Source organism: Phoenix dactylifera, unplaced genomic scaffold, assembly GCF_009389715.1.
Source record: "Phoenix dactylifera cultivar Barhee BC4 unplaced genomic scaffold, palm_55x_up_171113_PBpolish2nd_filt_p 000121F, whole genome shotgun sequence".
Classification (NCBI taxonomy): Eukaryota; Viridiplantae; Streptophyta; class Magnoliopsida; order Arecales; family Arecaceae; genus Phoenix; species Phoenix dactylifera.
Window position 1 is genome coordinate 169,749 of NW_024067689.1, and position 15,920 is coordinate 185,668.

Genomic DNA, 15,920 nt, shown 5'->3' on the forward strand with positions numbered 1-15,920 from the left:
ACTACCAACAAGGCTCGTCTTGAGTGGTAGGAGCTTGGTGATCCATTCTCAGTGCCTCTTGTGCCAGGTGGATGAGTCTGTGGACCATACATTATTCTAGTGCCAACATACGGGGAGGATTTGGGAGCTTGCCAGGTGTCACAACCCCCGCCCCGCTTTCGGTGGGCCGCCGCGACGGTCCTAGGGTGCGGGTAGACATAAGGCCACCAGCCACCACGTAGAATCCTACTACCTATCAATCATCAATAAATTTTGAAAATTTTGGCATGATATATGCACAAAATGATTATATTTTCTATATTGACCTGTCAGGATTATCTCAATACATACAACACTATCTGTCAGAGCAGCAATCATATAATCTGTCACATAATAAACCTGAACAATATATAGCAATACATTATCACAGGCACACAACTGATCCGCACATATATATATGTACCTGCTTCCCAATCCATCCATGGTCAACCCATATCCACAATAGGATCTATAACTGTAACTATACACTATATACAACAGAAGGTTTATAATACACCAAAAGGTATAAACCTCTATCTACATTATACTATGGAGCGGTACAACTAGCAGGCAATCTCTAACCCTACTCCTCTCTAAACAACACATGCTCTGCAATCAAAAACACCAAACAGGGGAGTGAGCATATGAATACTCAGTGAGTGGAGTAGAAAGTACTATGCACATAAAACAAGATATAATCATTGCTCGAGGTGAAATCTCAAGAGCATATGAGCAGTCATCAATAACAGGATATACATAACTCAACATAAGAAATATGGAATAAATTATCAATATCGCTACAATCAATATCAACTCATCTGAAGCACATATGGAATAATCAAGTAAACATATATGCTACTCATGAATATGCTCGACAGATCATAATACTGAAATGTGTAAATCAGGGTGTCAATATGCGAAGTCATCACTAGACAGCTGCCGGAAGGTGGGTCTTACGCCCCAGGCGAACCACAACAACTTCCTACTATCACATGCGCAGAATAAGACACCACACTGATCATGTAAATGCTGGCCAATATTCAGAACAGAAATTCATAGAAAACCATGAGACTCATTTCACATCTGAATACTAAATGGCACCTCGCGGAAATTCTACATCCGCGGAAAGCCATACTGCACCTCGCGGGCTCTTACAATGCCCGGCGGCAAGCAGATATATAAGTCGCAGGACCGGCCAATCCTACGCCTAGGGCCGTGTCCCCCTAGGAAGGGACTGGGCTCCGCTCACCCAGAAGGCTACTATGTACACATAGGCCGATGTCTAACCCCATCGACTATGGTTGTCCTGTAGATACTGCCAAGCCATGCATGAATACCATAATGCACTCTCCCAATACTCTACTAAAAAGGAGCATAATCAAGACTACTACTCACTCGACCACGACCCAATCATAACTAACATCAGGGTTGGGAGTGAGGAATTATAGGAGTGCAATGCAACTCAATATACCACTGAAAAGTGTGGAGTGATTGATTATAACCCTATTTGATTTTGATGAGCTCAAAGCATTTGAGTATATCTTATGTTATACTGATGAATTCAATCTAGTGTTTCAATCAAATACTTGTAAATTTATGGTTAAGTGTCTCTAGATTTGGTTCAATACATTTTGGATAAGTAAAGAATTCAATTTGAACCAAAGTCTCAGACTCGAGTCGACTCCGGAAGATTACGAGTCGACTCCAAGCGTATTAGAAGCACTGGCACAAGCTCGAGTCGACTCCTGGACATTAAGAGTCGACTCCGACTGAGAACAGACAGCCGGACAGAAAGATTAATCTCAAAACCTGTCAACGAGTCGACTCCTGAAGAATTCGAGTCGACTCCAATGCTTGCCGAGTCGACTCCAGCGTTGTACGAGTCGACTCCAGGGAGTAACAGACAGAAAGACAGAGAAGCTATTTTGGACTCTGAGAGCCGAGTCGACTCCCGAAGAACTCGAGCCGACTCCGATGGTTGTGTTGCCCAGATAGACAACCCAAGAGGGGGGGGGGGGTGAATTGGGTTTTTAACTTAACTTAGCTAATTAAAACTTTGTGGATGATTAACGAAATACTATAGCCAGTTATTTAATTAAAGCTAAGTGCTGTGAGTAATGTGTGGGGAAGAAGATGAGAGACAATGCACTACAAACACAAAGTTTTATAGTGGTTCGGAGCTAACCCTTGCTCCTACGTCCACTCCCCAAGTCTCACTTGGGAATTTCACTATAACCCCCTTGGATTACAGCCAGTTGTTTTGCAAGCTCACAACCGAACTTGTTGTTTTACGAGCTCACAACGAACTCGGTCGGTTTTCCCAGGCTCACCGACTAGAACCAACCCCGATTGTTTTCCCGGGCTCACAATCAAACCCTTACACTCGTTGGTTTTAAACCGGCTCACCAACCAACCTTAATCCCCTTGATTCAATCCCCCGATTGAATCAAGTAAATACACGAGATAGAAGAAAACAGAAAATAGCTTCTCAAAAAGCAGATTTAAAACAATATAATCGTAAAGGAGTTAGAAGCCCTCAAACGCTTTTAAGATGGTGAAGAGGTGTGGCTTCTGGAACTCCGGTCTCCTCTTGAAAGAGTGATCGACTTGAAAGCAGGAGGAGGAAGCTTTGAATGCTGGGAAGATGTTGGTGGAGCAGTAGATGCAGATCTTCCCTTTTTCTCGTTGAAGAGCACTTAGAGAGCTTGAAGACTTGAATGCTAGGAGTGGAATATGTGTTCTCTACCTTGCTACAGTCTTCTGTGGCTATTTAAGTCAACCCCCACGGAAACTAGCCGTTACTCTGCTTTTTCTGGCCGTTCTGCACACTCTGCGCAGCCTGACAATGTGACCGTTGGTGGGTTGGAGTCGACTCGCGCGATCAGGAGTCGACTCGGCTGTAGCAGGAGTCGACTCGAGCTTTTCCGGAGTCGACTCGGCAACTGTTTCCAGTTTGAATTAAAGTTGCTGTTTTGACAGGGAGTCGACTCGTCTTGACCCGGAGTCGACTCGCCAACTTCTGGCGCTGACCTGGCAATTTTGGAGTCGGCTCATCCTCTGTAGTCCGTGGATCCAAATTTGAATTTTGTCCACTCGAGTCGACTCGACTGTCCTGGGAGTCGACTCGAATCTCAGAGCCCGAACTCCCGATTCTCTGTCTTTTGGCTCATCCAGTCTTGGAGTCGACTCGAACTTCCTTGGAGTCGACTCGGCTCTCAGTTTCCGAAAGTTGGTCTTCTGCCTTTTGACGTGAAGCTTGTCTTGGAGTCGACTCGAGCTGTCTGGGAGTCGACTCGAATCTCAGAGGCAGTAACATGGTCTTCTGTCTGTCGATGGTCGCACAGTCTCGGAGTCGACTCGCGTACTGCGGGAGTCGACTCGAATCTCAGAGTCCATAAAACGCTCTCTGACTTTTTCTGTGTGTATCGCTGGGAGTCGACTCGCATTCCACTGGAGTCGACTCAAATCTCAGACCTGAAAAACTGCTCTTCTGTCCTTCTGTCTGTTTTCAGTCGGAGTCGACTCGTACTGATCAGGAGTCGACTCGAGCTCGTGCCAGTGACCTTGATACGCTTGGAGTCGACTCGTGAAACTCGGGAGTCGACTCGTATCTCAGACATTGGTTCATGCAGACTTCTTAACTTATCCAAAATGCTATGAACCAAGTCTAGAGACACTTGGACAGGATTTTCACTGAAACACTCAATTGAATTCATTAGTAATCACAAGATATACTCAAATGCTTTGAGCTCATCAAAATCAAACGGGGTTTTAATCGATCACTCCACAGGTTGGCAGGTCGACTCCTAAGGAAGCAAGAGTCGACTCCCAGAGAAATACAAGGCAAAAAGTCAGAGAGCCAATTTCGGACACTGAGAGCCGAGTCGACTCCCGCAAAGTCCGAGTCGACTCCGAGGCAGCGCAACCCTAAAGACAGAAGACGGTATTTTCGTCTCTGAGAGGCGAGTCGACTCCAAGATAGTTCGAGTCGACTCCAAGGCAGCGCAACCCCAAAAGACAGAAGACTGTTTTTCGGATACTGAGAGCCGAGTCGACTCCGAGACAGTTCGAGTCGACTCCGAGATGGCACAAGTCAACAGACAGAAGATCGGGATTTCGGGCTCTGATTGGCGAGTCGACTCCCAAAATATCCGAGTCGACTCGAGTGAGCAAACTTGAAAGAGAGATCCCTGGATTTCTTGGAACGAGTCGTCTCCAAAAATGCCAGGTCAGCTCCAGACATTGGCGAGTCGACTCCAGGTTCAGTCGAGTCGACTCCAAGGCAAGACTGCACTTTAATTCAAATCCAGAACAGTTGCCGAGCCGTCTCCAGAAAAGCATGAGTCGACTCCTGCAATAGGCGAGTCGACTCCGATCCCAACGGAAACATTGTCAGGAGTTGCAGAACGTACAGAATGGCTAGATCTTGGGGTCTAACGGCTAGTTTTCTTGGGGAATGGCTTAAATAGCCACAGAGAACTGTAGCAAGGGAAAAAAGTGACATTCTATTCAAAGAAAACAAGTAATCTCCACCTACCAAAAGATTTCAAAGGGAATACACGTGATAGAAGGAAGAGAGGCATTAAACTCCATCCAACCAACTCTTCCCAGCATTCAAGAAGTCTCTGTCAGTTATCAAATCTTCTAGACATTCACGTGGAGACTCCGAGTTCGAGAAGCCCTCCTCTATATCTTCATAAATCTGTTTGAGGGCTCCTAACTTCTCTCTTATTAATATCGCTGAATATCTGCTTGTTAAGAAGCTTCCTTTTTCTGTTTGTTTTCAAACCATTTGTTTCTTACTTGATTCAATCAGAGGATTGAATCAAGGATTGTAAGGTTTGTTGGTGAGCCTAGGTTAAAACCAACGGTGTAAGGGTTTGATTGTGATCCCGGAAAAACAATCGGATGGTTCTAGTCGGTGAGCCTGAAAAAACCGACCGAGTTCGTTGTGATCTCGTAAAACAACAAGTTGGGTTGTGAACTTGTAAAACAACCGGCTGTAATCCGAGGGGTTATAGTGAATTCCCAAGTGAGGCTTGGGGAGTGGACGTAGGAGCAAGGGTTAGCTCTGAACCACTATAAATTTGCTTGTGTTTGTGATTGCTTTATTGTCTCTTACTTTCCCTTCATCCACTGCATATAGAAACTAATTAAACCACTTGCAAAAAGTTTTAATTAGTTACTCACAAACCTTTTAATTGCAACAAATATTTTAAAACCCAATTCACCCCCCCTCTTGGGTTGTCTATCTGGGCAACAAGTGGTATCAGAGTAGGAACTCTTGTATTAAAAAGAGTTAAAGATCAAAATGACAACCCCATTTGGATCTTCTCTTATAGAGGGGCAGTCCACCCATAGACCTCCATTCTTCAATGGAACCGACTACACCTATTGGAAGGCTAGGATGAAGATATTCATCCAAGCTCAAGACTATGAAATTTGGAGCACAATAGTTAATGGACCATACATTCCTTCTATTCTTGTAGATAATATTACCTTACCCAAGCTTGAAAAAGATTGGGATGACCATGACATAAGAAAGGCACAACTAAATGCCAAAGCAATGAATGTGCTTTATTGTGCCCTAGACCGCAATAAATTCAATAGTGTCTCTACTTGCAATTCAGCAAAAGAGATATGGGACAGACTTGAAGTGACCCACGAGGGCACGAATCAAGTCAAGGAGTCTAAAATAAACATGTTAGTTCATAAGTATGAACTATTCAAAATGGATTCCAATGAAAGCATCACTCACATGTTTACTAGATTTACTGATATTGTTAATGGCCTGAAAAGTCTTGAAAAAAGCTATGCTAACAGTGACCTTGTCAGGAAGATTCTTCGATCTTTGCCAAGGTCATGGGAAGCCAAGGTAACGGCAATCCAAGAAGCCAAGGACTTAAACAAACTGCCACTCGAGGAGCTTCTTGGATCCCTCATGACGTATGAGCTAACAATGAAACAACACAGTGAAGAAGAGTCCTCTCACAAGAAAAAGGTAATAGCCCTCAAATCTGTTTCTACTAACAAAGATTTATCTTGCAGCAGCAGCAGTGAAGAGGAAGACAATGAGGGAGAGGATGAAGAGGCTCTTCTTGTAAGAAAATTCCGAAGATTCATCAACCGGAAGAAGTCCATACATCAGAAAAGAGGTTCAACAAATTTCCACAATAAAGATAAAGGTAAGGAAAGGGAGAGTGAAGGGATCGGATGTTATGAGTGTAAGAAGCCGGGGCATTACAGAGTTGATTGTCCTCTGCTGAAGAAGGGCAGCAGGTCCAAGAAAAAGAAAGTCCTCGTCTCCACCCTATCGGACTCCGATATATCATCATCATCATCGGATGAGGAACAAGAAGAAAAGGCCAACCTGTGTTTTATGGCAAACAAAAATGAGGTAACATCTGAAACGCATTTAGATTTTACCTTTGATGAATTGTATGATGCGTTTAATGAATTAATGGATGAATATAAGATAATAAGTCTTAAGAATAAAGAGCTGAAACTAACCAATCAATCTCACCTTCATAAATACGATAAATTAGTTAAGGATAAGGATTTTATCACTAAAGAAAATTTAGAACTTAAAACTAGCAAGCAAATGTTAATTCAAAAAACTAGTACCTTAATTAAAGATAATGAAAAACTAACCAAGAAAATTTCTGAACTTAAAAAGAATAAACAAACTATTAGAGATAATTTCACAAAAGAATTAAATACACTAAAAACAGAAAAACAAAAGGTGGCACAAGAACTTGAAAAGTACAAACCTTTTGTAGAAAAGTTTACATATAGTTCTGAAAAATTGGAAATGATACTTAATAGTCAACGAGCTGTGTTCAATAGAGCTGGTTTAGGGTATAAACCAAAAAATAAGCAAAAGCTCCTTAGTAATTTCTTTGTAAAAGCAGGAAAAAGCAAAATTAAGAAAATAACCTGTTTTTGCTATGGAACAATAGGACATAAAGCTAATGTGTGTGATCATAGAAAAGGAAAAGCTAAAGAAAAAATTAAAAGGGTTTGGGTTCCAAAAAGAACCAACATTACTAACCATGAAGGACCCAAGAAAACTTGGGTACCTAAAATTGTATGATTTCCTTGTGTAGGAGTGTCTTGCAGCCAAGGTCGACAAAAACTGTTGGTACTTGGATAGTAGCTGCTCAAGACACATGACGGGTGACAAAGAACAATTCTTCACCCTTGAGCCTAAGAAGGGAGGTGCTGTGACATTTGGAGACAATAACCAAGGTCACATCATTGGTATAGGTAAAGTACAAATCACCCCTTCAACCTTTATTGATAATGTTCGATATGTTGATGGTCTTAAGCATAACCTACTTAGCATTAGTCAATTATGTGATAAAGGTTTTGATGTTCTGTTCAAACTATCTTTATGCATCATAACCAACTCAATTGACAACAGTTTAGTATTTAAAGGAATAAGACGTGGCAATGTGTACGTAGTAGATCTTGAGGATCTTACCAAACATAACCCCTGTTTAGTTGTTAATGATACTAAGGATAATGATGCAAGTTGGTTATGGCACCGTAAGTTAGGTCATGCAAGTATGGATACAATATCAAAACTAGTTAAAAGAGATTCCGTGATAGGTTTGCCAAAACTAAAATTTGAGAAAAATAAAATTTGTGAAGCCTGTCAATATGGCAAACAATCAAGGAACTCCTTTAAATCCATAAATTGTGTCTCTACCTCTAGACCTCTTGAACTACTACACATGGATCTATTTGGACCAACTAGAACCACAAGTCTAGGTGGAAACAAATATGGTCTTGTTATTGTAGATGATTTTTTTAGATATACTTGGGTCATGTTTTTAGCTCATAAAGATCAAGCATTTTCAGTATTTAAGAAATTCCATAAGGAAGTAACTAATGCTAGAGATGCTTCAGTCATAGCTATTAGAAGTGACCATGGAACGGAATTTGAAAATTATCTATTTGATGAATTTTGTAGTAAAAAGGGGATAACTCATAATTTTTCTGCACCAAGGACACCACAACAAAATGGAGTTGTAGAAAGGAAGAATAGAACCCTAGAGAAAATGGCTAGAACCATGCTATGTGAAAGTAACCTCCCTAAGTATTTTTGGGGAGAAGCCATTAATACATCATGTCATATATTAAATAGAGTTTTATTGAGACCCATTATAAAGAAAACACCTTATGAACTTTGGAAAAATAGAAAGCCCAAAGTAAACTATTTTCATGTTTTTGGATGTAAGTGTTTCATTCATAATAATGAGAAGGATAACTTAGGTAAATTTGATTCTAAATCTGATGAGGGTATATTTTTGGGGTATTCTACAACAAGTAAAGCCTATAGAGTTTTTAATAAAAGAACCTTTGTTATTGAAGAGTCTATACATGTTGTTTTTGATGATACTAGTGATATCTCTTCTAGCAAGAGAGTTGTTCTTGATGATGATGCTGAAATTCTTAAAGAAAAGATTGATGAGATGACATTACAAGAAGATGAACAAAAACTAATTGGAAATGCATCATCAAGCCAAGAGGCAATTGTGGATCATGGGTTGACTAAGGCTTGGAGGTATGCTCATGGGCATCCTAAGGAATTAATTTTAGATGATCCATCTCAACCTGTTAGGACTAGAGCATCTCTTAGGAACTTAAATAATCATCTAGCATTTGTCTCACCCTTTGAACCTAAACACATAGAAGAAGCTGAAAAGGATGTAAATTGGATAAATGCAATGCAAGAAGAACTAAACCAATTTACTAGAAACAAGGTATGGAACCTAGTTGAACGACCCTCTGAATATTCAATAATAGGTACCAAATGGATATATAAAAATAAACTTGACGAAAATGGAATTGTAGTTAGGAACAAGGCTAAACTAGTAGCAAAGGGCTATAATCAAGAAGAAGGTATAGACTTTGATGAAACCTTTGCTCCTGTAGCTAGACTTGAGGCAATTAGATTGTTACTAGCATTTGCATGCTCTAAAGATTTCAAATTATTTCAAATGGATGTAAAAAGTGTCTTTTTGAATGGGTATATTAATGAGGAGGTGTTGGGGGGAATAAGATTTTTTCCCCAAATGACACAAATGCCCCTAAGAAGCCGCACAACCTCCGACCCTGGACGGCCGAAGTCGGCGTCCGACCTCGGAACGCCCGACCTCAAGACGACTGACCTTGAGACCTCCGATCTAAGAAAAACTCCGATGTTCGAGGTCTACTCTTGTCAACCACCTACTACGGCCGTGCACCTCTGAGGTCCGGCCGAGGACCATACCCTGACGCCCCTCTGGCATTTATTGCGCATGGCCGCTGTAACCCTCCGGCTCACTCCACAATTAATGCGGATCTCCGGCTTACTCCACAATAAATGCGGATCTCCGGCTTACTCCACAATAAATGCGGATCTCCGGCTTACTCCGCAATAAATGCGGATCTCCGGCTTACTCCACAATTAATGCGCATGGCTCCTGTCATCTACGGACTCTCAGCTCCCCACGGCAAATTAGCCCAGCAGAGTCTAGTCGACTATGATAAGTCTCTGATCTCGGCCATACCTCCGACACCAATGCAATAATTCGCCTGGTAGCGTGCTCGTTCGGGTTGTACGACGCCCTCACCGCCGACATCAGTGCAATAATTCGCCTGACCGTGCACCGACCTGAACAACATGCCGAGCCGTACTACGGCTTCGCCCTGTTACATCGCAGGTAAACCGACCCCCGCCTATAAAAGGGAGCCTTCGCCTCTCAGGAGGGGGTTGAAAAAATGGATACACTCTACAGATACTGTTTATCTCTCTTTTTACACTATTTGCCCCCTCCCTGACTTGAGCGTCGGAGGGCCGGCGCCGGAAAACCCGGCCACCGGTTCGTGTGCAGGCACCCAGGTGGAGGACGCCGCCAGCTGACGGATCGCCGCCCCGCCGCGAGGATCTGCTGCTCCTTCTCTCCGGCCGCCCCAGACGGAGGACGCCGCCCGCCGACCGGACGCCGCCCCGCAGTGGTGACCCGCTGCTCCCTCTCCCTCGACCGAAGATTGCCTCCGGGTCCGATTTCCAGCAACAGTTGGCGCTAGAGGAAGGGCCCGAGTAGCAGTCATGAAGTTGAGAAGTAAGGGAGCCTCTAACATCTCCCGGCGTCCCCCGCAAAGTCCCGGACACTCCGTCGGGAATTCCCCAACTCCGGCACGGCCCGGTTCTCCCCGGCCAGAATCTACATGGCTCCTCCAGAGCCAACAATGAAGAGCGAACTTCTCCCCGGAGGGAGCTACCGGGGGAAGATTTCAACAGAAGACTCCAGCCTTCTGAGGCTGAGTCAGCCCCGGACCGCCGTGAGCCGACGCAGACCACGGCGACAGTTCCGCGGGTGGGAGAGCTCGACAGAAAGGTTGAGCACTTGGAGCGCCAAATCGCAGCGCTCCACGGTAAGAAGGCGAGGCAGGAGGGAGACTTTGAGTTCACCACCAAGTCTCCCTTCTCCCGCCAGATCGAGGACGAGCTGGTTCCCGCGAGGTTTAAAATGCCTCAGGTGGAGCCCTACAGCGGAATCACCGACCCTCTCGACCACCTGGAGAGCTATCGGGCCCTCATGGCCCTACAAGGGTCCTCGGAAGCTATACTTTGCAAGGCCTTCCCAGCAACCCTCCGAGGGACCGCTCGGCTTTGGTTTTCTGGACTGAAGCCGAACACGATATCCTCCTTTGAACAACTCGGCAGGCAGTTCGCCACCAACTTTGCTGCCAGCCGACGTCAACAACGGATGTCAGATTCCCTCTTGGACATCAAACATAAGGAGGGGGAATCTCTTAAGGAGTACCTGGACCGCTTTACCGCCGCCACATGGGAGGTTCGCGAGCTCGACCAGTCGATAGCCATGTCGGCTCTGAAGACTGGGGTTCGCTCCTACCGACTCCTCTTCTCCATCGAGAAGAGCTTTCCGGCCGACTTCACCGAAATGTTGGCCCGGGCCCGGAAGTATGCCAAGGCCGAGGAGGCAGTTGCCTCTAGGCGGGGAGCAATTGAGCCCGCCTCTAAGAAGCAGAAGAAGCGCCGCGAGGAGTGCGGCCGACAAAGGAGCCGATCCCCCCGTCGAGAGAAGAATCTCCCCAGACTGAGGAGCCCGCCCCGTCAGCAGGGGCGACCTCAGCAGAGGACCCCTCCTCGACTGAGGTCCCCACCACGGCCTCGGATGTACCCGGGGAGATACGAGAACTATACACCCGTCAACGCCCCCCGGGCCGAGATCCTGATGGAAATCGAGGACCGGGACTTCTTCCGACCCCCGCCGCCTATGCGAGACAGGGGATTCCCCCGTAATCCCAAGAAGTACTGCCGCTTCCACTGAGATCGTGGGCACGACACGGAGGACTGCTTCCAGCTCCGGGACGAAATAGAAGCACTCATCCGTCGAGGAGTACTCAACCGGTTCGTGAGGAACCGACATGAAGAAAGGAGGCCGGCGGAGAATACCATACCATCCGAGAATCCGGACGATAACAGGCCCATTGCCGGCACCATCAACATGATTGGGAGGGCCTCGGTAGGAGCAGCCGCCCAGGGAGCATCCCCGAAGCGCCCACGCACCGATGAAGTCATCTCGTTCTCGGATGAGGACTTAGAAGGGGTCGAGACCCCCCACGATGACGCTGTGGTCATCTCAATGATTGTAAATAGGTTTGATGTAAAGCGTGTCCTAGTTGACAATGGAAGCTCAGCCAACATTTTGTACTACCATGCCTACCAAAAAATGGGGCTGCCAGAAGGACATCTCCGGAGAATTAATGCCCCGCTGGTCGGGTTCACCGGAGATTCGGTCCCGGTTGAAGGCGAGGCCAGCTTCCTTGTTACGGTTGGCCTCGCCCCCCGGGAGAGCACTGTGAGGACGGACTTCCTGGTGGTCCGTCTGCCCTCGGTCTACAACGCCATCCTTGGGCGGCCAGGGCTAAACGCCCTTCGAGCCGTGGTTTCAACCCGCCATCTGCTCATGCGATTCTCCACCGGCCAAGGAGTAGGCGAGGTCCGCGGAGACCAGCTGGTCGCCAAACGATGCTACATGGCGGCCCACGGAGCAAAGCAACCAGCCGAGGCGACGATTCAGCCTACGGGCCCCTCATTGCCCATAGAAACCCTCGATGTGAGGGACACCCTTTGGAAGAAGCAAGTAGAGCCCGGTGAGCTCCTTATTCAAGTTCCACTACAAGAAAATTTTCCCGAGCTAACCGTGCAGGTCGGCTCCGGCCTCGGCGCCCACGAGAGGGATCGCCTCGTCAGCTTCCTGCGGGACAACGCTGACGTCTTCGCCTGGTCGCCCGCGGACGTGCCAGGAATTGACCCTGAGGTCATGGTCCACCGACTCCAGGTGAGGCCAACCAGCAGGCCTGTAAAGCAGAAGAAAAGAGGCTCCGCCCCGGAACGACAACGAGCTGCGGCTGAGGAGGTGGACAAACTCCTCGGGGCCGGCTGATAAGTGCTAAATAATGCATAAATTAATATCTTATCCATAGCACTTATCATTATTTTAATTCATATATTTTATAAAATCAACTAAAAAAATGTGTTACCTTCATCATTGCATTTTAATAAATTATTAAAGGTAATTTACTGGTTGAATCTAACGTATGCAGGTCAAGTCAAATTCATTCTGAACCCAAATCGCATGCAGCCCCGCAAATCAAGACCCTTTTAGATTCATCCCAACTCCCTGGGTCCTTTCCTGCATTTGGCTCAACAAAATTTCCCTGTGTCACATATCAGTCAATTAATTCCCTTCCCACACGTTCCAACCAACTAAATAGGGTCACATTCCCTGTATCAAACACCCATGATACAACCCATGTGTTCTCAGCCGTATCCATCGAGTCTCCCACGTCCATTTCATCCCGCATCCAACCAGATCCTCAACATCCTCCCAACCGTGAACTTCTCCCGTTCGGATCAGCATCCCAAATTCATCTCGCATCCACGTCATCCCTCCCACGCTCACATCTAAACTTCCCCTCCGCGTCCGAGATAATCTCCCAACTTCCCAGATCTTCTCCGCGTTCTCTCCGTTCATCCCATTCCAAATCCAAGGAACAGAAACATCCATCGTCCAAGATCTTCATTCCGATCTCCTTCTCAGCCGAATGCACCCATCCCCTGTTTAACAACTTCCCAGCAAATCTAAATCCCAGTCTTCACGGAAACAAAAAGAGTGGCTCACGGATTTCCTTTTCCATGAGTTCATCCCAGATTTTATCCTAGCTCCCATGAACGGAACCAATGCCAGCTCCAACCGCCCCCGCGTCCGTGAATCATTCTTCCCCTGTTTCAGCAACAAAACAAAGCCAACGGCAGCATCTTCTTCCGTGATCCCAACTCCATCATCTCGGCTAAATCCCCTGTTTCGAAACAGCAACAATCAGCTCATGAATCCATTTTTTTTCCCGTTCGGAATTGACTCCATCTTCCACGGATAAGATCCAGATCCCCCAGCTCATCCCGACTTCATCCCTTCCATCAGCCGCATGGATTCGATTCCATCCTCCCAGCTGTTCGTCCACGCGATTTTCCAACCGTGAACAGCATCGCCAAACCAACCATCTCCTTCGGATTCCTTCCACGTCCGTTCCAGCTTGCAACCTTATCTCTTGAACAAAACCAAGCCAGCAGCCACCCTCTTCTTCCGAATTCCAAGCTTATCCCGTGATCCTCTTCGCCCATATCTCCCAAACATCCGCAGCCTATCCCGTTTGGAACAGAGTGTCAGCTTATCCACGGGATGAACCAGCTATCTCTCAGCTAATCCCGTCCGCAAATCAAGCTCCGTCATTCTGTTTTCCTCCCAGCATCTGCAACGATTCGGCTTCATCCTCAATCATCTGCGATCGAGCTTCATCTCCCTGTTATCAGCCGAGATCCAAACAGCCCCTGCATCCCAACAGAACAGAGGATTAACTTCTCCGAAAATCAAGCATTTCATCCCGCGTCCAAGGCTTTCGTCCGCATCTCCTCCGCGTGGAAGCAGCGTCGGTTTCTTCCTCTACGCACGCGGCAGCCGTTCCTCTACCCTTATCCCTTCGCTGGTGAAGCTATAAAAGGGGGTTGAGACGGATCCCATGGCATCTCATCTCCTCGCAGGCCGAGTACCAGAGAAATAAAAAAATAAGGAGAGAGCCGATGGAGGAAGGAGCCAATCATTATGAAGTCCCCCTGCAGTGCAGCTGTTCAATTTTCCATGGAAGGCTGATCTCCTCTCTAGGGCTGGATGCAGCCCTAACAAAGGGACACGGGTTTTATTTTTGATTTTTATTCTTGGAGTTGTATAAACTTTAGTTTGCTCCTAATGAATATTTTATTTCATCTCATATTTAATTTCTGTGATTTTAAGTATGATGTTTATACAACTGTTCTTCATGATCACTAAGTAAATATAAGATAGTCCATGCTTAGGGAAGATGCGATGTGCTGCCACCTTAGATTAGGGTAGACATTTCATGCCAACTGAAGATGGATTATGCCCAAATTACTTTTGTGAAATTTTATTCGAATGCTTATTAGGCTTGTAGCCAATTTGCATGCTTATCCAAGAATAAATTAAAAATATAATTAATCCTTGTTCCAATGTTAATGGTGAATTCCTTGCCCTAGGTTTCTCCCAACTGATATCATTATCAATTGCATTTTTTATTAAATTCCTTAGTTTAATTTTCTTCACAAACTCTTCCTTTTAAATATTTTTATTTTTAAGAAAACAACTATACCCCAATCCCTGTGGATCGATACCCGTAATCACTATTCTACCAGATACGTGCTATTGCGTGGTCTTTAAAGTTGACTATCAATTTTTGAAGAAAAACAACTATGCTAACAATCCCCGGCAAGAACGGCTTCATTCGGGAGGTCTCCTACCCGGATTGGCTCGCCAACGTAGTCCTCGTAAAGAAGGCCAACGGAAAGTGGCGTATGTGCGTGGACTACACCGACCTAAACAAGGCCTGCCCGAAAGACAGCTTCCCCCTTCCGAGCATCGACCAGCTCGTCGACTCCACTTCAGGACACCAACTGCTAACTTTTATGGACGCCTTTTCAGGGTACAATCAAATCCGAATGGCGCCGGAAGACGAGGAGAAGACGGCCTTCATCACTGACAAGGGCACCTACTGCTACAAGGTGATGCCCTTTGGCCTGAAAAACGCTGGGGCCACCTATCAGAGACTGGTCAGCCAAATATTCAAAGACCAGATCGGCCGAAATATGGAAGTCTACGTGGACGACATGCTGGTGAAAAGCCGAGCGGCGGAACACCACATAGCCGATCTCAACGAGACATTCGCCAAGCTCAGGAGATACCAAATGAAGCTTAACCCGGCGAAGTGCGCGTTCGGGGTCACCTCGGGCAAGTTCCTGGGTTTCATAGTGACCCAGCGCGGAATTGAAGCCAACCCGGAGAAAATCCGGGCACTGCAAGAGATGTCACCTCCAAAGACAGTTAAGGAGGTGCAGCGGCTCGCGGGGTGGGTTGCCGCCCTGGGAAGGTTCGTCTCTCGGTCAGCCGAGCGCTGCCTCCCCTTCTTCAAGAGCCTCAAACGGCCGAAAGACTTCCGGTGGACAGAAGAATGCCAGCAGGCCTTTGAAGAGCTTCGGAGCCTTCTGGCCTCTTCCCCACTGCTCACCAAGCCCCAGAAAGGCGAGATCCTTTACTTATATTTGGCTGTCTCCCCAGCTGCAGTGAGCTCAGTCCTCGTCCGAAAAGAGGACAAGCTCCAAAAGCCGGTCTATTACACCAGCCGGGTTCTCAGGGATACTGAGACCCGATATTCTAAACTTGAGAAGACCATCTTCGCTCTCATCATCTCGGCTCGGAGACTCAGGCCTTACTTCCAAGCCCACACGATAGCTATATTGACCGACCAGCCTATGA